A 22801-nucleotide genomic window follows, 5' to 3' on the forward strand; every position below is an offset into this window, starting at 1 on the left:
TTACAATCGATATCTTTCGATTTATCTCAACATCATTTATACACCTCACTGTAATACATTTATAGTAGATCAGGCAAAGTATATTATGGATTGAGTGGTCTAGCTATCTTTGTCTGCCACATGCGCGGGATCGCTTGGTTAAAAGAGATAGATAGACCACCTATCGACTTTTTGCAGTGTATTCCCTGTCTACCCTTATGTCTATGAATACATTTCCATTTAAGAAAACTGTCACTTTTGACAATAATTCATAATAAATTGCAATCGTAACTTCAAATTTAAACTAATCGATTTATTTTGGCAGCAAATTATTTCTAGCCATGTGACATATTACATTAATATATTTCATTTGTAGAAAGTTGAGAAAAATTACGTTATACAATTTTAATAATTTATTTAGGTACCCTTTTTCAATCAAGCAAAGCATTACAGCACGAAGAATGATATTCAATAGAATTTTCACAATTATCTGGCAACTGAACCTCATTGAATTGATGACCAAGCATTTTACGAACTTTGTAAAATGTTCGAAAATTACTCAAAAATGTTCCGTTGAATGGTTTCACTTTTGATTTGGCGACTTAAAATTTAAACTGTTGACACTCAAAAATAGACACAAAAACACTCCATAGTTAATATAAATTTTAATTTTCAACACACGTGGCAAACAGAAACTCAGAGACCATGTACTTTCAAATACTACTTTGTATAGCACAAAGTGTCACACTGACAAATGCAGCCTTCTATTATAATACATACTTCTAAGCAAAATGTGTCATATTTACGTCTATTCTTATAAGCACCGGAGTTTTACACTCTTCACATTTTTCAATGTCGTTTACAGGGTTAAGATTTAAGTATGGAAAAAAGTGTATACAACGTTTTTTGTAGGAAATTTTCCGTACTTTCTGATGCGCCTAATTAGAAAACCCTAAGAGATTGCTTTCACATGTTCTTTGACATTTTTTATTATCATTTTGAGAATATCTAGGACAAACTCCACCCAAAAAAATAATTGTTTTGCTGTATATACATGCATTGATACTTACCTCACTGTTTTTGGAGTGTGCATGTATATATATGCACATGCAAATATGTGAATATAAATAATAATATACAGCTAAAATAGCTTTATCAATATGTGACTAAGTCATTCTGAAAAAATGTTTTTTATTTATTTCCTTCGATTTGCCCAAACTTTTTGTCCGACATATAACTTTTTGCGTTACAAAATATAATTTTTACATAAACAAATCAAAATTAGCTTGCTATTTATCACCAACATTTTTGTCTATATCTTACATGTTTAGAATGTCCGACTAGGACAATTTCCCATTAATTTTGTCCGACAGAACTTCCAATTGCTTTTTTAACCTTTCATTAAACTCTCTTGCAAAAATCAGACTGTTATTCATCACCAACATAATTCCTGTGATGTGACATGTTCTACGTGTCGGACTCGTTAAAATGCCCAACCTTTTTGTCGGACAAACATTTTTTCATATATTATATAACGTTGGCTATTGAATAAACTTAAAAACAACTTGCTATTTTTCACCATCATAAACTTGTCAGGACGACACGTTTATCATGGTCCACCGTTAAAACTTCCCCTGTTCCAGTATTCCCATGCATCAATGTTTGTCCGACTAGACACCGTTAAGCTATTAACAAATTTTCAGCTTGCTATTAATCAACTTTTTTTTCTTACGCGGGATCCAGGTCTAATGCCTATAGCATACCTTTATCTAAACAAATGTGGACGAACAGTCATTAAAAATGCAACATTAAACTCGTTCAATCCGTAGTTTTTTTTGTAAATGTTGATCTGAAAGGTAGTTTTAAGGGTCGAAAATTTGAAATGTATCCCAAATCTATATTCGATAAGATAAACAAATAATTATTACACATATTTAAACATGATGTACATCTTTAATAAATAATGCATAAATCTGTAGTTTTTAATCTTCTGTCAGAGAGGGTAGTTGTTATTACCCCTTAAAAGCAAAAAGCACATAATATGTATAGCACATTATATAAGATAATAATTTATAACTTTTGAAGACGAAAGTCAAATAAGCTCCTTGTCGAATTTCATAAAAATCAATGCGGTACTTTAGAAGGCTGCAGTTATAAAAATTTTTACCCTAAAACACTAGACTGACTGGGATGTGAGGTTTAGAGCCAAGTGGAGTATTACCATAGGAAGGAGATCCTAATTCTTTTGATTGGTGTGATCTAGGACGACTTGAACTTTATTTTTCTATAATAAGTCACTTTACACTACACATAAACTAACGTAAATACTAAGTACAGACACTACAGTGACAAAACTGATTATAAAAAAATTGCGAAAGTAAAGAAATAAATTTAATAAGATGGACTAAACGCCCGAGAAAAGCACCTGACTGTCGCGAAGATTCCGTACAACAACAGAGTTTAAAACTATATAAATAAAAGTATTCTATCAGAGATTTTATAGGTTTTCGAACAATTATTGTTATTAGCAGAAACATGTTAAATCCCTTAATCCTATGGGTTGGAAAGTTACAAAAGTACTGTTCAAAAACTAATCTCTTAAAATAAAGGGTGATTAATAACAAACTACCTGGGCGGTTAAAGCTAGGTGTAGGAATATATTTAATCAGCTACAATATGAATACAATGCCCCTCTAAAAGTAGGATTAGACTATGGCATTTGTCATTTATTTAAATTCATTTCAAAAATGCAGAAAACTAAAATTTGAATAAGTAATAAATAACCAAGATTTTCTTTAAGCTGATCAATACTTTCAAAAGAAATCGGTTTTGTCATTTCTCAAAAATGGTATTATACCGGCAGATTGCATACAAGCTTAGGTAAATTCTTTTATGAGTAATAATAATTATTCAATAAGAGTTTAACAGCTAATGGTACAATGGTTGGGTAAATCATAATTCACAAGAATACTAGTCAAATAAAAATAAAGGGAGTGTTTCCCACACTAAAAATATTATTAATCATCACATTAATATCCAAAAAACCAATAAATAAGTTTTATAAGCTTAAATAGTTAAAAAAAAAATTCAAAAAAAGTTTTATAAAACAATTAAAAAAGTTACTTAGTAATGAGTTAACTCCATTACGACGTCTGTGAAAATTTCAATAAAATCCGTTGAAATCAGAGGTGTTGCACTTTTTATTCAAAGTACTTAGTATATATGCCAACATGCAAATTTTTTAACTATAAACGCTCTTCAATTTTTGAATATCTAATAAATAAAAAAAAATAAAACAATCTTTCTCAATTTTTGGATATGTTATTTATTAATGGTTTAATTTCTTTCATAAGAAAAATTAAAATCAAAAATAAAAAGTGTATTCTCCGTTTTTGAGGTGATTAACTACGACATGTGTCTCGTCTATAAGAATCACACACGTACAAAATTTAAAAATTATTTTTTTTCTTAAGTGAAAACACTCCTCCTCAATTTTTGGATATGTTGTTTATTAATAAGCATACTTTCTTAAAAAAAAATTAAAATCCAAAATAAAAAGTGTATTCTCCGTTTTTGCGGTGTTTAACAAAGACATGTTTCCTCCATAAGAATCGCACACATAGAATCTTTAAAATTTATTTTTTCTGTTAAGTGAAAACACTCCTCCTCAATTTTTGGATATGTTGTTTATTAATAAGCATACTTTCTTAAAAAAAATTAAAATCCAAAATAAAAAGTGTATTCTCCGTTTTTGAGGTGATTAACTACGACATGTGTCTCGTCTATAAGAATCACACACGTACAAACTTTAAAAATTATTTTTTTTCTTAAGTGAAAACACTCCTCCTCAATTTTTGGATATGTTGTTTATTAATAAGCATACTTTCTTAAAAAAAATTAAAATTCAAAATAAAAAGTGTATTTCTCCGTTTTTGAGGTGATTAACTACGACATGTGTCTCGTCTATAAGAATCACACACGTACAATCTTTAAAAATTATTTTTTTTTCTTAAGTGAAAACACTCCTCCTCAATTTTTGGATATGTTGTTTATTAATAAGCATGCTTTATGAAAAAAAATTAAAATCCAAAATAAAAAGTGTATTTCTCCGTTTTTGAGGTGATTAACTACGACATGTCTCGTCCATAAGAATCACAAACGTACAATCTTTAAAAATTATTTTTTTTCTTAAGTGAAAACACTCCTCCTCAATTTTTGGATATGTTGTTTATTAATAAGCATACTTTCTTAAAAAAAATTAAAATCCAAAATAAAAAGTGTATTCTCCGTTTTTGAGGTGATTAACTACGACATGTGTCTCGTCTATAAGAATCACACACGTACAAACTTTAAAAATTATTTTTTTTCTTAAGTGAAAACACTCCTCAATTTTTGGATATGTTGTTTATTAATAAGCATACTTTCTTAAAAAAAATTAAAATCCAAAATAAAAAGTGTATTCTCCGTTTTTGCGGTGTTTAACAAAGACATGTTTCCTCCATAACAATCGCACACATAGAATCTTTAAAATTTATTTTTTCTGTTAAGTGAAAACACTCCTCCTCAATTTTTGGATATGTTGTTTATTAATAAGCATACTTTCTTAAAAAAAAATTAAAATCCAAAATAAAAAGTGTATTCTCCGTTTTTGAAGTGATTAACTACGACATGTCTCGTACATAAGAATCACAAACGTACAATCTTTAAAAATTATTTTTTTTCTTAAGTGAAAACACTCCTCCTCAATTTTTGGATATGTTGTTTATTAATAAGCATACTTTCTTAAAAAAAATTAAAATTTAAAATAAAAAGTGTATTTCTCCGTTTTTGAGGTGATTAACTACGACATGTGTCTCGTCTATAAGAATCACACACGTACAATCTTTAAAAATTATTTTTTTTCTTAAGTGAAAACACTCCTCCTCAATTTTTGGATATGTTGTTTATTAATAAGCATGCTTTATGAAAAAAAAATTAAAATCCAAAATAAAAAGTGTATTTCTCCGTTTTTGAGGTGATTAACTACGACATGTCTCGTCCATAAGAATCACACACGTACAAACTTTAAAAATTATTTTTTTTCTTAAGTGAAAACACTCCTCCTCAATTTTTGGATATATTGTTTACTAATAAGCATACTTTCTTAAAAAAAATTAAAATCCAAAATAAAAAGTGTATTCTCCGTTTTTGCGGTGTTTAACAAAGACATGTTTCCTCAATAAGAATCGCACACATACATTCTTTAAAATTTATTTTTTCTGTTAAGTGAAAACACTCCTCCTCAATTTTTGGATATGTTATTTATTAATAAGCATACTTTCTTAAAAAAAATTAAAATCCAAAATAAAAAGTGTATTCTCCGTTTTTGAGGTGATTAACTACGACATGTCTCGTCCATAAGAATCACAAACGTACAATCTTTAAAAATTATTTTTTTTCTTAAGTGAAAACACTCCTCCTCAATTTTTGGATATGTTGTTTATTAATAAGCATACTTTCTTAAAAAAAATTAAAATCCAAAATAAAAAGTGTATTTCTCCGTTTTTGAGGTGATTACATGTGTCTCGTCTATAAGAATCACACACGTACAAACTTTAAAAATTATTTTTTTTCTTCAGTGAAAACACTCCTCCTCAATTTTTGGATATGTTGTTTATTAATAAGCATACTTTCTTTAAAAAAATTAAAATCCAAAATAAAAAGTGTATTCTCCGTTTTTGAGGTGATTAACTACGACATGTCTCGTCCATAAGAATCACAAACGTACAATCTTTAAAAATTATTTTTTTTCTTAAGTGAAAACACTCCTCCTCAATTTTTGGATATGTTGTTTATTAATAAGCATACTTTCTTAAAAAAAATTAAAATTTAAAATAAAAAGTGTATTTCTCCGTTTTTGAGGTGATTAACTACGACATGTGTCTCGTCTATAAGAATCACACACGTACAATCTTTAAAAATTATTTTTTTTCTTCAGTGAAAACACTCCTCCTCAATTTTTGGATATGTTGTTTATTAATAAGCATACTTTCTTTAAAAAAATTAAAATCCAAAATAAAAAGTGTATTCTCCGTTTTTGAGGTGATTAACTACGACATGTCTCGTCCATAAGAATCACAAACGTACAATCTTTAAAAATTATTTTTTTTCTTAAGTGAAAACACTCCTCCTCAATTTTTGGATATATTGTTTACTAATAAGCATACTTTCTTAAAAAAAATTAAAATCCAAAATAAAAAGTGTATTCTCCGTTTTTGCGGTGTTTAACAAAGACATGTTTCCTCAATAAGAATCGCACACATAGAATCTTTAAAATTTATTTTTTCTGTTAAGTGAAAACACTCCTCCTCAAGTTTTGGATATGTTATTTATTAATAAGCATACTTTCTTAAAAAAAATTAAAATCCAAAATAAAAAGTGTATTCTCCGTTTTTGAGGTGATTAACTACGACATGTCTCGTCCATAAGAATCACAAACGTACAATCTTTAAAAATTATTTTTTTTCTTAAGTGAAAACACTCCTCCTCAATTTTTGGATATGTTGTTTATTAATAAGCATACTTTCTTAAAAAAAATTAAAATTTAAAATAAAAAGTGTATTTCTCCGTTTTTGAGGTGATTAACTACGACATGTGTCTCGTCTATAAGAATCACACACGTACAATCTTTAAAAATTATTTTTTTTCTTAAGTGAAAACACTCCTCCTCAATTTTTGGATATGTTGTTTATTAATAAGCATGCTTTATGAAAAAAAATTAAAATCCAAAATAAAAAGTGTATTTCTCCGTTTTTGAGGTGATTAACTACGACATGTCTCGTCCATAAGAATCACACACGTACAAACTTTAAAAATTATTTTTTTTCTTAAGTGAAAACACTCCTCCTCAATTTTTGGATATATTGTTTACTAATAAGCATACTTTCTTAAAAAAAATTAAAATCCAAAATAAAAAGTGTATTCTCCGTTTTTGCGGTGTTTAACAAAGACATGTTTCCTCAATAAGAATCGCACACATAGAATCTTTAAAATTTATTTTTTCTGTTAAGTGAAAACACTCCTCCTCAATTTTTGGATATGTTATTTATTAATAAGCATACTTTCTTAAAAAAAATTAAAATCCAAAATAAAAAGTGTATTCTCCGTTTTTGAGGTGATTAACTACGACATGTCTCGTCCATAAGAATCACAAACGTACAATGTTTAAAAATTATTTTTTTTCTTAAGTGAAAACACTCCTCCTCAATTTTTGGATATGTTGTTTACTAATAAGCATACTTTCTTAAAAAAAATTAAAATTTAAAATAAAAAGTGTATTTCTCCGTTTTTGAGGTGATTAACTACGACATGTGTCTCGTCTATAAGAATCACACACGTACAATCTTTAAAAATTATTTTTTTTCTTAAGTGAAAACACTCCTCCTCAATTTTTGGATATGTTGTTTATTAATAAGCATGCTTTATGAAAAAAAATTAAAATCAAAATAAAAAGTGTATTTCTCCGTTTTTGAGGTGATTAACTACGACATGTCTCGTCCATAAGAATCACAAACGTACAATCTTTAAAAATTATTTTTTTTCTTAAGTGAAAACACTCCTCCTCAATTTTTGGATATGTTGTTTATTAATAAGCATACTTTCTTAAAAAAAATTAAAATCCAAAATAAAAAGTGTATTCTCCGTTTTTGCGGTGTTTAACAAAGACATGTTTCCTCAATAAGAATCGCACACATACATTCTTTAAAATTTATTTTTTCTGTTAAGTGAAAACACTCCTCCTCAATTTTTGGATATGTTATTTATTAATAAGCATACTTTCTTAAAAAAAATTAAAATCCAAAATAAAAAGTGTATTCTCCGTTTTTGAGGTGATTAACTACGACATGTCTCGTCCATAAGAATCACAAACGTACAATCTTTAAAAATTATTTTTTTTCTTAAGTGAAAACACTCCTCCTCAATTTTTGGATATGTTGTTTATTAATAAGCATACTTTCTTAAAAAAAATTAAAATCCAAAATAAAAAGTGTATTTCTCCGTTTTTGAGGTGATTACATGTGTCTCGTCTATAAGAATCACACACGTACAAACTTTAAAAATTATTTTTTTTCTTCAGTGAAAACACTCCTCCTCAATTTTTGGATATGTTGTTTATTAATAAGCATACTTTCTTTAAAAAAATTAAAATCCAAAATAAAAAGTGTATTCTCCGTTTTTGAGGTGATTAACTACGACATGTCTCGTCCATAAGAATCACAACGTACAATCTTTAAAAATTATTTTTTTTCTTAAGTGAAAACACTCCTCCTCAATTTTTGGATATGTTGTTTATTAATAAGCATACTTTCTTAAAAAAAATTAAAATTTAAAATAAAAAGTGTATTTCTCCGTTTTTGAGGTGATTAACTACGACATGTGTCTCGTCTATAAGAATCACACACGTACAATCTTTAAAAATTATTTTTTTTCTTCAGTGAAAACACTCCTCCTCAATTTTTGGATATGTTGTTTATTAATAAGCATACTTTCTTTAAAAAAATTAAAATCCAAAATAAAAAGTGTATTCTCCGTTTTTGAGGTGATTAACTACGACATGTCTCGTCCATAAGAATCACAAACGTACAATCTTTAAAAATTATTTTTTTTCTTAAGTGAAAACACTCCTCCTCAATTTTTGGATATATTGTTTACTAATAAGCATACTTTCTTAAAAAAAATTAAAATCCAAAATAAAAAGTGTATTCTCCGTTTTTGCGGTGTTTAACAAAGACATGTTTCCTCAATAAGAATCGCACACATAGAATCTTTAAAATTTATTTTTTCTGTTAAGTGAAAACACTCCTCCTCAATTTTTGGATATGTTATTTATTAATAAGCATACTTTCTTAAAAAAAATTAAAATCCAAAATAAAAAGTGTATTCTCCGTTTTTGAGGTGATTAACTACGACATGTCTCGTCCATAAGAATCACAAACGTACAATCTTTAAAAATTATTTTTTTTCTTAAGTGAAAACACTCCTCCTCAATTTTTGGATATGTTGTTTATTAATAAGCATACTTTCTTAAAAAAAATTAAAATTTAAAATAAAAAGTGTATTTCTCCGTTTTTGAGGTGATTAACTACGACATGTGTCTCGTCTATAAGAATCACACACGTACAATCTTTAAAAATTATTTTTTTTCTTAAGTGAAAACACTCCTCCTCAATTTTTGGATATGTTGTTTATTAATAAGCATGCTTTATGAAAAAAAATTAAAATCCAAAATAAAAAGTGTATTTCTCCGTTTTTGAGGTGATTAACTACGACATGTCTCGTCCATAAGAATCACACACGTACAAACTTTAAAAATTATTTTTTTCTTAAGTGAAAACACTCCTCCTCAATTTTTGGATATATTGTTTACTAATAAGCATACTTTCTTAAAAAAAATTAAAATCCAAAATAAAAAGTGTATTCTCCGTTTTTGCGGTGTTTAACAAAGACATGTTTCCTCAATAAGAATCGCACACATAGAATCTTTAAAATTTATTTTTTCTGTTAAGTGAAAACACTCCTCCTCAATTTTTGGATATGTTATTTATTAATAAGCATACTTTCTTAAAAAAAATTAAAATCCAAAATAAAAAGTGTATTCTCCGTTTTTGAGGTGATTAACTACGACATGTCTCGTCCATAAGAATCACAAACGTACAATGTTTAAAAATTATTTTTTTTCTTAAGTGAAAACACTCCTCCTCAATTTTTGGATATGTTGTTTATTAATAAGCATACTTTCTTAAAAAAAATTAAAATTTAAAATAAAAAGTGTATTTCTCCGTTTTTGAGGTGATTAACTACGACATGTGTCTCGTCTATAAGAATCACACACGTACAATCTTTAAAAATTATTTTTTTTCTTAAGTGAAAACACTCCTCCTCAATTTTTGGATATGTTGTTTATTAATAAGCATGCTTTATGAAAAAAAATTAAAATCAAAATAAAAAGTGTATTTCTCCGTTTTTGAGGTGATTAACTACGACATGTCTCGTCCATAAGAATCACAAACGTACAATCTTTAAAAATTATTTTTTTTCTTAAGTGAAAACACTCCTCCTCAATTTTTGGATATGTTGTTTATTAATAAGCATACTTTCTTAAAAAAAATTAAAATCCAAAATAAAAAGTGTATTCTCCGTTTTTGAGGTGATTAACTACGACATGTGTCTCGTCTATAAGAATCACACACGTACAAACTTTAAAAATTATTTTTTTTCTTAAGTGAAAACACTCCTCCTCAATTTTTGGATATGTTGTTTATTAATAAGCATACTTTCTTAAAAAAAATTAAAATCCAAAATAAAAAGTGTATTCTCCGTTTTTGCGGTGTTTAACAAAGACATGTTTCCTCAATAAGAATCGCACACATACAATCTTTAAAATTTATTTTTTCTGTTAAGTGAAAACACTCCTCCTCAATTTTTGGATATGTTATTTATTAATAAGCATACTTTCTTAAAAAAAATTAAAATCCAAAATAAAAAGTGTATTCTCCGTTTTTGAGGTGATTAACTACGACATATCTCGTCCATAAGAATCACAAACGTACAATCTTTAAAAATAATTTTTTTTCTTAAGTGAAAACACTCCTCCTCAATTTTTGGATATGTTGTTTATTAATAAGCATACTTTCTTAAAAAAAATTAAAATTTAAAATAAAAAGTGTATTTCTCCGTTTTTGAGGTGATTAACTACGACATGTGTCTCGTCTATAAGAATCACACACGTACAATCTTTAAAAATTATTTTTTTTCTTAAGTGAAAACACTCATCCTCAATTTTTGGATATGTTGTTTATTAATAAGCATACTTTCTTAAAAAAAATTAAAATCCAAAATAAAAAGTGTATTCTCCGTTTTTGCGGTGTTTAACAAAGACATGTTTCCTCCATAAGAATCGCACACATAGAATCTTTAAAATTTATTTTTTCTGTTAAGTGAAAACACTCCTCCTCAATTTTTGGATATGTTGTTTATTAATAAGCATACTTTCTTAAAAAAAATTAAAATCCAAAATAAAAAGTGTATTCTCCGTTTTTGCGGTGTTTAACAAAGACATGTTTCCTCCATAAGAATCGCACTCATACAATCTTTAAAATTTATTTTTTCTGTTAAGTGAAAACACTCCTCCTCAATTTTTGGATATGTTGTTTATTAATAAGCATACTTTCTTAAAAAAAATTAAAATCCAAAATAAAAAGTGTATTCTCCGTTTTTGCGGTGTTTAACAAAGACATGTTTCCTCCATAAGAATCGCACACATAGAATCTTTAAAATTTATTTTTTCTGTTAAGTGAAAACACTCCTCCTCAATTTTTGGATATGTTATTTATTAATAAGCATACTTTCTTAAAAAAAATTAAAATCCAAAATAAAAAGTGTATTCTCCGTTTTTGAGGTGATTAACTACGACATGTCTCGTCCATAAGAATCACAAACGTACAATGTTTAAAAATTATTTTTTTTCTTAAGTGAAAACACTCCTCCTCAATTTTTGGATATGTTGTTTACTAATAAGCATACTTTCTTAAAAAAAATTAAAATTTAAAATAAAAAGTGTATTTCTCCGTTTTTGAGGTGATTAACTACGACATGTGTCTCGTCTATAAGAATCACACACGTACAATCTTTAAAAATTATTTTTTTTCTTAAGTGAAAACACTCCTCCTCAATTTTTGGATATGTTGTTTATTAATAAGCATGCTTTATGAAAAAAAATTAAAATCAAAATAAAAAGTGTATTTCTCCGTTTTTGAGGTGATTAACTACGACATGTCTCGTCCATAAGAATCACAAACGTACAATCTTTAAAAATTATTTTTTTTCTTAAGTGAAAACACTCCCCCTCAATTTTTGGATATGTTGTTTATTAATAAGCATACTTTCTTAAAAAAAATTAAAATCCAAAATAAAAAGTGTATTCTCCGTTTTTGCGGTGTTTAACAAAGACATGTTTCCTCAATAAGAATCGCACACATACATTCTTTAAAATTTATTTTTTCTGTTAAGTGAAAACACTCCTCCTCAATTTTTGGATATGTTATTTATTAATAAGCATACTTTCTTAAAAAAAATTAAAATCCAAAATAAAAAGTGTATTCTCCGTTTTTGAGGTGATTAACTACGACATGTCTCGTCCATAAGAATCACAAACGTACAATCTTTAAAAATTATTTTTTTTCTTAAGTGAAAACACTCCTCCTCAATTTTTGGATATGTTGTTTATTAATAAGCATACTTTCTTAAAAAAAATTAAAATCCAAAATAAAAAGTGTATTTCTCCGTTTTTGAGGTGATTACATGTGTCTCGTCTATAAGAATCACACACGTACAAACTTTAAAAATTATTTTTTTTCTTCAGTGAAAACACTCCTCCTCAATTTTTGGATATGTTGTTTATTAATAAGCATACTTTCTTTAAAAAAATTAAAATCCAAAATAAAAAGTGTATTCTCCGTTTTTGAGGTGATTAACTACGACATGTCTCGTCCATAAGAATCACAACGTACAATCTTTAAAAATTATTTTTTTTCTTAAGTGAAAACACTCCTCCTCAATTTTTGGATATGTTGTTTATTAATAAGCATACTTTCTTAAAAAAAATTAAAATTTAAAATAAAAAGTGTATTTCTCCGTTTTTGAGGTGATTAACTACGACATGTGTCTCGTCTATAAGAATCACACACGTACAATCTTTAAAAATTATTTTTTTTCTTCAGTGAAAACACTCCTCCTCAATTTTTGGATATGTTGTTTATTAATAAGCATACTTTCTTTAAAAAAATTAAAATCCAAAATAAAAAGTGTATTCTCCGTTTTTGAGGTGATTAACTACGACATGTCTCGTCCATAAGAATCACAAACGTACAATCTTTAAAAATTATTTTTTTTCTTAAGTGAAAACACTCCTCCTCAATTTTTGGATATATTGTTTACTAATAAGCATACTTTCTTAAAAAAAATTAAAATCCAAAATAAAAAGTGTATTCTCCGTTTTTGCGGTGTTTAACAAAGACATGTTTCCTCAATAAGAATCGCACACATAGAATCTTTAAAATTTATTTTTTCTGTTAAGTGAAAACACTCCTCCTCAATTTTTGGATATGTTATTTATTAATAAGCATACTTTCTTAAAAAAAATTAAAATCCAAAATAAAAAGTGTATTCTCCGTTTTTGAGGTGATTAACTACGACATGTCTCGTCCATAAGAATCACAAACGTACAATCTTTAAAAATTATTTTTTTTCTTAAGTGAAAACACTCCTCCTCAATTTTTGGATATGTTGTTTATTAATAAGCATACTTTCTTAAAAAAAATTAAAATTTAAAATAAAAAGTGTATTTCTCCGTTTTTGAGGTGATTAACTACGACATGTGTCTCGTCTATAAGAATCACACACGTACAATCTTTAAAAATTATTTTTTTTCTTAAGTGAAAACACTCCTCCTCAATTTTTGGATATGTTGTTTATTAATAAGCATGCTTTATGAAAAAAAATTAAAATCCAAAATAAAAAGTGTATTTCTCCGTTTTTGAGGTGATTAACTACGACATGTCTCGTCCATAAGAATCACACACGTACAAACTTTAAAAATTATTTTTTTCTTAAGTGAAAACACTCCTCCTCAATTTTTGGATATATTGTTTACTAATAAGCATACTTTCTTAAAAAAAATTAAAATCCAAAATAAAAAGTGTATTCTCCGTTTTTGCGGTGTTTAACAAAGACATGTTTCCTCAATAAGAATCGCACACATAGAATCTTTAAAATTTATTTTTTCTGTTAAGTGAAAACACTCCTCCTCAATTTTTGGATATGTTATTTATTAATAAGCATACTTTCTTAAAAAAAATTAAAATCCAAAATAAAAAGTGTATTCTCCGTTTTTGAGGTGATTAACTACGACATGTCTCGTCCATAAGAATCACAAACGTACAATGTTTAAAAATTATTTTTTTTCTTAAGTGAAAACACTCCTCCTCAATTTTTGGATATGTTGTTTATTAATAAGCATACTTTCTTAAAAAAAATTAAAATTTAAAATAAAAAGTGTATTTCTCCGTTTTTGAGGTGATTAACTACGACATGTGTCTCGTCTATAAGAATCACACACGTACAATCTTTAAAAATTATTTTTTTTCTTAAGTGAAAACACTCCTCCTCAATTTTTGGATATGTTGTTTATTAATAAGCATGCTTTATGAAAAAAAATTAAAATCAAAATAAAAAGTGTATTTCTCCGTTTTTGAGGTGATTAACTACGACATGTCTCGTCCATAAGAATCACAAACGTACAATCTTTAAAAATTATTTTTTTTCTTAAGTGAAAACACTCCTCCTCAATTTTTGGATATGTTGTTTATTAATAAGCATACTTTCTTAAAAAAAATTAAAATCCAAAATAAAAAGTGTATTCTCCGTTTTTGAGGTGATTAACTACGACATGTGTCTCGTCTATAAGAATCACACACGTACAAACTTTAAAAATTATTTTTTTTCTTAAGTGAAAACACTCCTCCTCAATTTTTGGATATGTTGTTTATTAATAAGCATACTTTCTTAAAAAAAATTAAAATCCAAAATAAAAAGTGTATTCTCCGTTTTTGCGGTGTTTAACAAAGACATGTTTCCTCAATAAGAATCGCACACATACAATCTTTAAAATTTATTTTTTCTGTTAAGTGAAAACACTCCTCCTCAATTTTTGGATATGTTATTTATTAATAAGCATACTTTCTTAAAAAAAATTAAAATCCAAAATAAAAAGTGTATTCTCCGTTTTTGAGGTGATTAACTACGACATATCTCGTCCATAAGAATCACAAACGTACAATCTTTAAAAATAATTTTTTTTCTTAAGTGAAAACACTCCTCCTCAATTTTTGGATATGTTGTTTATTAATAAGCATACTTTCTTAAAAAAAATTAAAATTTAAAATAAAAAGTGTATTTCTCCGTTTTTGAGGTGATTAACTACGACATGTGTCTCGTCTATAAGAATCACACACGTACAATCTTTAAAAATTATTTTTTTTCTTAAGTGAAAACACTCATCCTCAATTTTTGGATATGTTGTTTATTAATAAGCATACTTTCTTAAAAAAAATTAAAATCCAAAATAAAAAGTGTATTCTCCGTTTTTGCGGTGTTTAACAAAGACATGTTTCCTCCATAAGAATCGCACACATAGAATCTTTAAAATTTATTTTTTCTGTTAAGTGAAAACACTCCTCCTCAATTTTTGGATATGTTGTTTATTAATAAGCATACTTTCTTAAAAAAAATTAAAATCCAAAATAAAAAGTGTATTCTCCGTTTTTGCGGTGTTTAACAAAGACATGTTTCCTCCATAAGAATCGCACTCATACAATCTTTAAAATTTATTTTTTCTGTTAAGTGAAAACACTCCTCCTCAATTTTTGGATATGTTGTTTATTAATAAGCATACTTTCTTAAAAAAAATTAAAATCCAAAATAAAAAGTGTATTCTCCGTTTTTGCGGTGTTTAACAAAGACATGTTTCCTCCATAAGAATCGCACTCATACAATCTTTAAAATTTATTTTTTCTGTTAAGTGAAAACACTCCTCCTCAATTTTTGGATATGTTGTTTATTAATAAGCATACTTTCTTTAAAAAAATTAAAATCCAAAATAAAAAGTGTATTCTCCGTTTTTGAGGTGATTAACTACGACATGTCTCGTCCATAAGAATCACAAACGTACAATCTTTAAAAATTATTTTTTTTCTTAAGTGAAAACACTCCTCCTCAATTTTTGGATATATTGTTTACTAATAAGCATACTTTCTTAAAAAAAATTAAAATCCAAAATAAAAAGTGTATTCTCCGTTTTTGCGGTGTTTAACAAAGACATGTTTCCTCAATAAGAATCGCACACATAGAATCTTTAAAATTTATTTTTTCTGTTAAGTGAAAACACTCCTCCTCAATTTTTGGATATGTTATTTATTAATAAGCATACTTTCTTAAAAAAAATTAAAATCCAAAATAAAAAGTGTATTCTCCGTTTTTGAGGTGATTAACTACGACATGTCTCGTCCATAAGAATCACAAACGTACAATCTTTAAAAATTATTTTTTTTCTTAAGTGAAAACACTCCTCCTCAATTTTTGGATATGTTGTTTATTAATAAGCATACTTTCTTAAAAAAAATTAAAATTTAAAATAAAAAGTGTATTTCTCCGTTTTTGAGGTGATTAACTACGACATGTGTCTCGTCTATAAGAATCACACACGTACAATCTTTAAAAATTATTTTTTTTCTTAAGTGAAAACACTCCTCCTCAATTTTTGGATATGTTGTTTATTAATAAGCATGCTTTATGAAAAAAAATTAAAATCCAAAATAAAAAGTGTATTTCTCCGTTTTTGAGGTGATTAACTACGACATGTCTCGTCCATAAGAATCACACACGTACAAACTTTAAAAATTATTTTTTTCTTAAGTGAAAACACTCCTCCTCAATTTTTGGATATATTGTTTACTAATAAGCATACTTTCTTAAAAAAAATTAAAATCCAAAATAAAAAGTGTATTCTCCGTTTTTGCGGTGTTTAACAAAGACATGTTTCCTCAATAAGAATCGCACACATAGAATCTTTAAAATTTATTTTTTCTGTTAAGTGAAAACACTCCTCCTCAATTTTTGGATATGTTATTTATTAATAAGCATACTTTCTTAAAAAAAATTAAAATCCAAAATAAAAAGTGTATTCTCCGTTTTTGAGGTGATTAACTACGACATGTCTCGTCCATAAGAATCACAAACGTACAATGTTTAAAAATTATTTTTTTTCTTAAGTGAAAACACTCCTCCTCAATTTTTGGATATGTTGTTTATTAATAAGCATACTTTCTTAAAAAAAATTAAAATTTAAAATAAAAAGTGTATTTCTCCGTTTTTGAGGTGATTAACTACGACATGTGTCTCGTCTATAAGAATCACACACGTACAATCTTTAAAAATTATTTTTTTTCTTAAGTGAAAACACTCCTCCTCAATTTTTGGATATGTTGTTTATTAATAAGCATGCTTTATGAAAAAAAATTAAAATCAAAATAAAAAGTGTATTTCTCCGTTTTTGAGGTGATTAACTACGACATGTCTCGTCCATAAGAATCACAAACGTACAATCTTTAAAAATTATTTTTTTTCTTAAGTGAAAACACTCCTCCTCAATTTTTGGATATGTTGTTTATTAATAAGCATACTTTCTTAAAAAAAATTAAAATCCAAAATAAAAAGTGTATTCTCCGTTTTTGAGGTGATTAACTACGACATGTGTCTCGTCTATAAGAATCACACACGTACAAACTTTAAAAATTATTTTTTTTCTTAAGTGAAAACACTCCTCCTCAATTTTTGGATATGTTGTTTATTAATAAGCATACTTTCTTAAAAAAAATTAAAATCCAAAATAAAAAGTGTATTCTCCGTTTTTGCGGTGTTTAACAAAGACATGTTTCCTCAATAAGAATCGCACACATACAATCTTTAAAATTTATTTTTTCTGTTAAGTGAAAACACTCCTCCTCAATTTTTGGATATGTTATTTATTAATAAGCATACTTTCTTAAAAAAAATTAAAATCCAAAATAAAAAGTGTATTCTCCGTTTTTGAGGTGATTAACTACGACATATCTCGTCCATAAGAATCACAAACGTACAATCTTTAAAAATAATTTTTTTTCTTAAGTGAAAACACTCCTCCTCAATTTTTGGATATGTTGTTTATTAATAAGCATACTTTCTTAAAAAAAATTAAAATTTAAAATAAAAAGTGTATTTCTCCGTTTTTGAGGTGATTAACTACGACATGTGTCTCGTCTATAAGAATCACACACGTACAATCTTTAAAAATTATTTTTTTTCTTAAGTGAAAACACTCATCCTCAATTTTTGGATATGTTGTTTATTAATAAGCATACTTTCTTAAAAAAAATTAAAATCCAAAATAAAAAGTGTATTCTCCGTTTTTGCGGTGTTTAACAAAGACATGTTTCCTCCATAAGAATCGCACACATAGAATCTTTAAAATTTATTTTTTCTGTTAAGTGAAAACACTCCTCCTCAATTTTTGGATATGTTGTTTATTAATAAGCATACTTTCTTAAAAAAAATTAAAATCCAAAATAAAAAGTGTATTCTCCGTTTTTGCGGTGTTTAACAAAGACATGTTTCCTCCATAAGAATCGCACTCATACAATCTTTAAAATTTATTTTTTCTGTTAAGTGAAAACACTCCTCCTCAATTTTTGGATATGTTGTTTATTAATAAGCATACTTTCTTAAAAAAAATTAAAATCCAAAATAAAAAGTGTATTCTCCGTTTTTGCGGTGTTTAACAAAGACATGTTTCCTCCATAAGAATCGCACTCATACAATCTTTAAAATTTATTTTTTCTGTTAAGTGAAAACACTCCTCCTCAATTTTTGGATATGTTGTTTATTAATAAGCATACTTTCTTTAAAAAAATTAAAATCCAAAATAAAAAGTGTATTCTCCGTTTTTGAGGTGATTAACTACGACATGTCTCGTCCATAAGAATCACAAACGTACAATCTTTAAAAATTATTTTTTTTCTTAAGTGAAAACACTCCTCCTCAATTTTTGGATATATTGTTTACTAATAAGCATACTTTCTTAAAAAAAATTAAAATCCAAAATAAAAAGTGTATTCTCCGTTTTTGCGGTGTTTAACAAAGACATGTTTCCTCAATAAGAATCGCACACATAGAATCTTTAAAATTTATTTTTTCTGTTAAGTGAAAACACTCCTCCTCAATTTTTGGATATGTTATTTATTAATAAGCATACTTTCTTAAAAAAAATTAAAATCCAAAATAAAAAGTGTATTCTCCGTTTTTGAGGTGATTAACTACGACATGTCTCGTCCATAAGAATCACAAACGTACAATCTTTAAAAATTATTTTTTTTCTTAAGTGAAAACACTCCTCCTCAATTTTTGGATATGTTGTTTATTAATAAGCATACTTTCTTAAAAAAAATTAAAATTTAAAATAAAAAGTGTATTTCTCCGTTTTTGAGGTGATTAACTACGACATGTGTCTCGTCTATAAGAATCACACACGTACAATCTTTAAAAATTATTTTTTTTCTTAAGTGAAAACACTCCTCCTCAATTTTTGGATATGTTGTTTATTAATAAGCATGCTTTATGAAAAAAAATTAAAATCCAAAATAAAAAGTGTATTTCTCCGTTTTTGAGGTGATTAACTACGACATGTCTCGTCCATAAGAATCACACACGTACAAACTTTAAAAATTATTTTTTTCTTAAGTGAAAACACTCCTCCTCAATTTTTGGATATATTGTTTACTAATAAGCATACTTTCTTAAAAAAAATTAAAATCCAAAATAAAAAGTGTATTCTCCGTTTTTGCGGTGTTTAACAAAGACATGTTTCCTCAATAAGAATCGCACACATAGAATCTTTAAAATTTATTTTTTCTGTTAAGTGAAAACACTCCTCCTCAATTTTTGGATATGTTATTTATTAATAAGCATACTTTCTTAAAAAAAATTAAAATCCAAAATAAAAAGTGTATTCTCCGTTTTTGAGGTGATTAACTACGACATGTCTCGTCCATAAGAATCACAAACGTACAATGTTTAAAAATTATTTTTTTTCTTAAGTGAAAACACTCCTCCTCAATTTTTGGATATGTTGTTTATTAATAAGCATACTTTCTTAAAAAAAATTAAAATTTAAAATAAAAAGTGTATTTCTCCGTTTTTGAGGTGATTAACTACGACATGTGTCTCGTCTATAAGAATCACACACGTACAATCTTTAAAAATTATTTTTTTTCTTAAGTGAAAACACTCCTCCTCAATTTTTGGATATGTTGTTTATTAATAAGCATGCTTTATGAAAAAAAATTAAAATCAAAATAAAAAGTGTATTTCTCCGTTTTTGAGGTGATTAACTACGACATGTCTCGTCCATAAGAATCACAAACGTACAATCTTTAAAAATTATTTTTTTTCTTAAGTGAAAACACTCCTCCTCAATTTTTGGATATGTTGTTTATTAATAAGCATACTTTCTTAAAAAAAATTAAAATCCAAAATAAAAAGTGTATTCTCCGTTTTTGAGGTGATTAACTACGACATGTGTCTCGTCTATAAGAATCACACACGTACAAACTTTAAAAATTATTTTTTTTCTTAAGTGAAAACACTCCTCCTCAATTTTTGGATATGTTGTTTATTAATAAGCATACTTTCTTAAAAAAAATTAAAATCCAAAATAAAAAGTGTATTCTCCGTTTTTGCGGTGTTTAACAAAGACATGTTTCCTCAATAAGAATCGCACACATACAATCTTTAAAATTTATTTTTTCTGTTAAGTGAAAACACTCCTCCTCAATTTTTGGATATGTTATTTATTAATAAGCATACTTTCTTAAAAAAAATTAAAATCCAAAATAAAAAGTGTATTCTCCGTTTTTGAGGTGATTAACTACGACATATCTCGTCCATAAGAATCACAAACGTACAATCTTTAAAAATAATTTTTTTTCTTAAGTGAAAACACTCCTCCTCAATTTTTGGATATGTTGTTTATTAATAAGCATACTTTCTTAAAAAAAATTAAAATTTAAAATAAAAAGTGTATTTCTCCGTTTTTGAGGTGATTAACTACGACATGTGTCTCGTCTATAAGAATCACACACGTACAATCTTTAAAAATTATTTTTTTTCTTAAGTGAAAACACTCATCCTCAATTTTTGGATATGTTGTTTATTAATAAGCATACTTTCTTAAAAAAAATTAAAATCCAAAATAAAAAGTGTATTCTCCGTTTTTGCGGTGTTTAACAAAGACATGTTTCCTCCATAAGAATCGCACACATAGAATCTTTAAAATTTATTTTTTCTGTTAAGTGAAAACACTCCTCCTCAATTTTTGGATATGTTGTTTATTAATAAGCATACTTTCTTAAAAAAAATTAAAATCCAAAATAAAAAGTGTATTCTCCGTTTTTGCGGTGTTTAACAAAGACATGTTTCCTCCATAAGAATCGCACTCATACAATCTTTAAAATTTATTTTTTCTGTTAAGTGAAAACACTCCTCCTCAATTTTTGGATATGTTGTTTATTAATAAGCATACTTTCTTAAAAAAAATTAAAATCCAAAATAAAAAGTGTATTCTCCGTTTTTGCGGTGTTTAACAAAGACATGTTTCCTCCATAAGAATCGCACTCATACAATCTTTAAAATTTATTTTTTCTGTTAAGTGAAAACACTCCTCCTCAATTTTTGGATATGTTGTTTATTAATAAGCATTATTTCATAAAGAAAATTAAAATCCAAAATAAAAAGTGTATTTCTTCGCTTTTTGAGAATATGAACTGCAAAGTGTGGAAAATTGGTTTTAATATAAAATTTTATATTAAGTATAAGTTTTACTATTGGTTTCCTTTAATTTAATAATATACTTGCTTGGTAGTACTATTGTCCCAGTATTTTTGCGATATTTTGAAAAAAAAATCTATGGATGGAATCTATGGATAACTTCACATCGGTCATCTTTGGGTCATCTTAAATAAAAAAAGATCTGTCATTTTATTAAAACTTAAGAGTTTTCAAGCATCGCAAATGCATATTTTTGCATTTTTCAGATTTTAAATCGCTTATAACTCTAAAACTATCTTTTCAGAAATATGACAAGAGACCTTTATTTTTTATAATTACCCAAGAAACCTAAAAATACATTTTTCGAGGCAAAAAAGTAATTTTGAATTTGCTTAAAAAATTGTTTCACCCGGCACCCTTCTGATTTGTTTAAAGGGGACATTTTTGAACAGAAATCCGCAAAGAAATCGAGTCAAAAACATTTTTCATACGAAATGGCCTCACACATGGACTAATATGGAAAGGAAAACTAATAATATCTGATTGTTTTTTGGTTACTGTATACTTTTCTGTAAGTTTTCGTGGTACAATAAATAAAATATAAATTCATTGTGTATTGTTTTGATGTTATTATCAGTATATTTTGAAAACAGCAGTATTGTAAATTGTTACTGAGAATATTTTAAAAATTAGGAATTTATATTTTGAATGCCAATGAAGTTTTTAGACATCTTCAATTTTGTAGAAAAGAAACTGAGGAATTTAAAATAAATAATCATAGTACAAAATGCTAATTAACATGTTAACTTTTCTACATTAGTTTCAATGCAAGGTGTTTGTTGCAAACTTATTAAATCTGAAAATTATTTTAAGTAAATGCACATTTGAAAAGTACTCCTACTTAACATATAGTAGAGAGGAACTAAATATGTATAAAAAAATGCTTATGACAATTTTATATTACAGCTTACTTAATTTCAAAATTAATGATTAGTAAAAATTACATTTTTTTATGTACAACCTGTCTGAAGTTTGGAGTGAGTTTAGTGCAACTGTCTTTAGTTTAGTGTCACTTTAGTGAGTTTGGAGTCTCATTAGGGAGTTGAGATATTCATCTGTTAAGTGAGATCTCTACCGATTTTTAATAAAGTTCATTCTTGATAAAGCGGCTTCGCACACATAAGTTGAGCCAAACATAGTACACAATTTCATGGCCAAATATTTTGAAAATTGCCAAACACTAGGTATATTCTGAATTTATTGACGGTCCGCACAAAACTAGCTCACGGTCCGGATGCGGACCGCGGTCCGCTAATTGGTGACCTCTGCCGTAGGCCATAGAAATAGCAGACTACCCTGCTATAATCCG

General features: G+C 27.0%; 1 long non-coding RNA gene across 13 annotated transcripts; it reads left to right on the forward strand.

Moving 5' to 3' along the window:
- Positions 1 to 3436: 3436 nt before the first annotated feature.
- On the forward strand, positions 3437 to 21492 carry LOC126879511 (uncharacterized). Of its 13 annotated transcripts, none has more exons than XR_007696084.1 (4): positions 3438 to 4098; positions 4994 to 8199; positions 8914 to 10523; positions 12842 to 21492. It is a non-coding gene; the product is annotated as an uncharacterized LOC126879511 (long non-coding RNA). The 13 variants fall into 13 exon arrangements; XR_007696085.1 differs by having other exon boundaries at positions 3438 to 3916; positions 4812 to 8199; XR_007696088.1 differs by having other exon boundaries at positions 3438 to 5880; positions 7312 to 8199; positions 12842 to 21490.
- Positions 21493 to 22801: the final 1309 nt, after the last annotated feature.

Source organism: Diabrotica virgifera, chromosome 2, assembly GCF_917563875.1.
Source record: "Diabrotica virgifera virgifera chromosome 2, PGI_DIABVI_V3a".
In the NCBI taxonomy this organism is placed as follows: Eukaryota; Metazoa; Arthropoda; class Insecta; order Coleoptera; family Chrysomelidae; genus Diabrotica; species Diabrotica virgifera.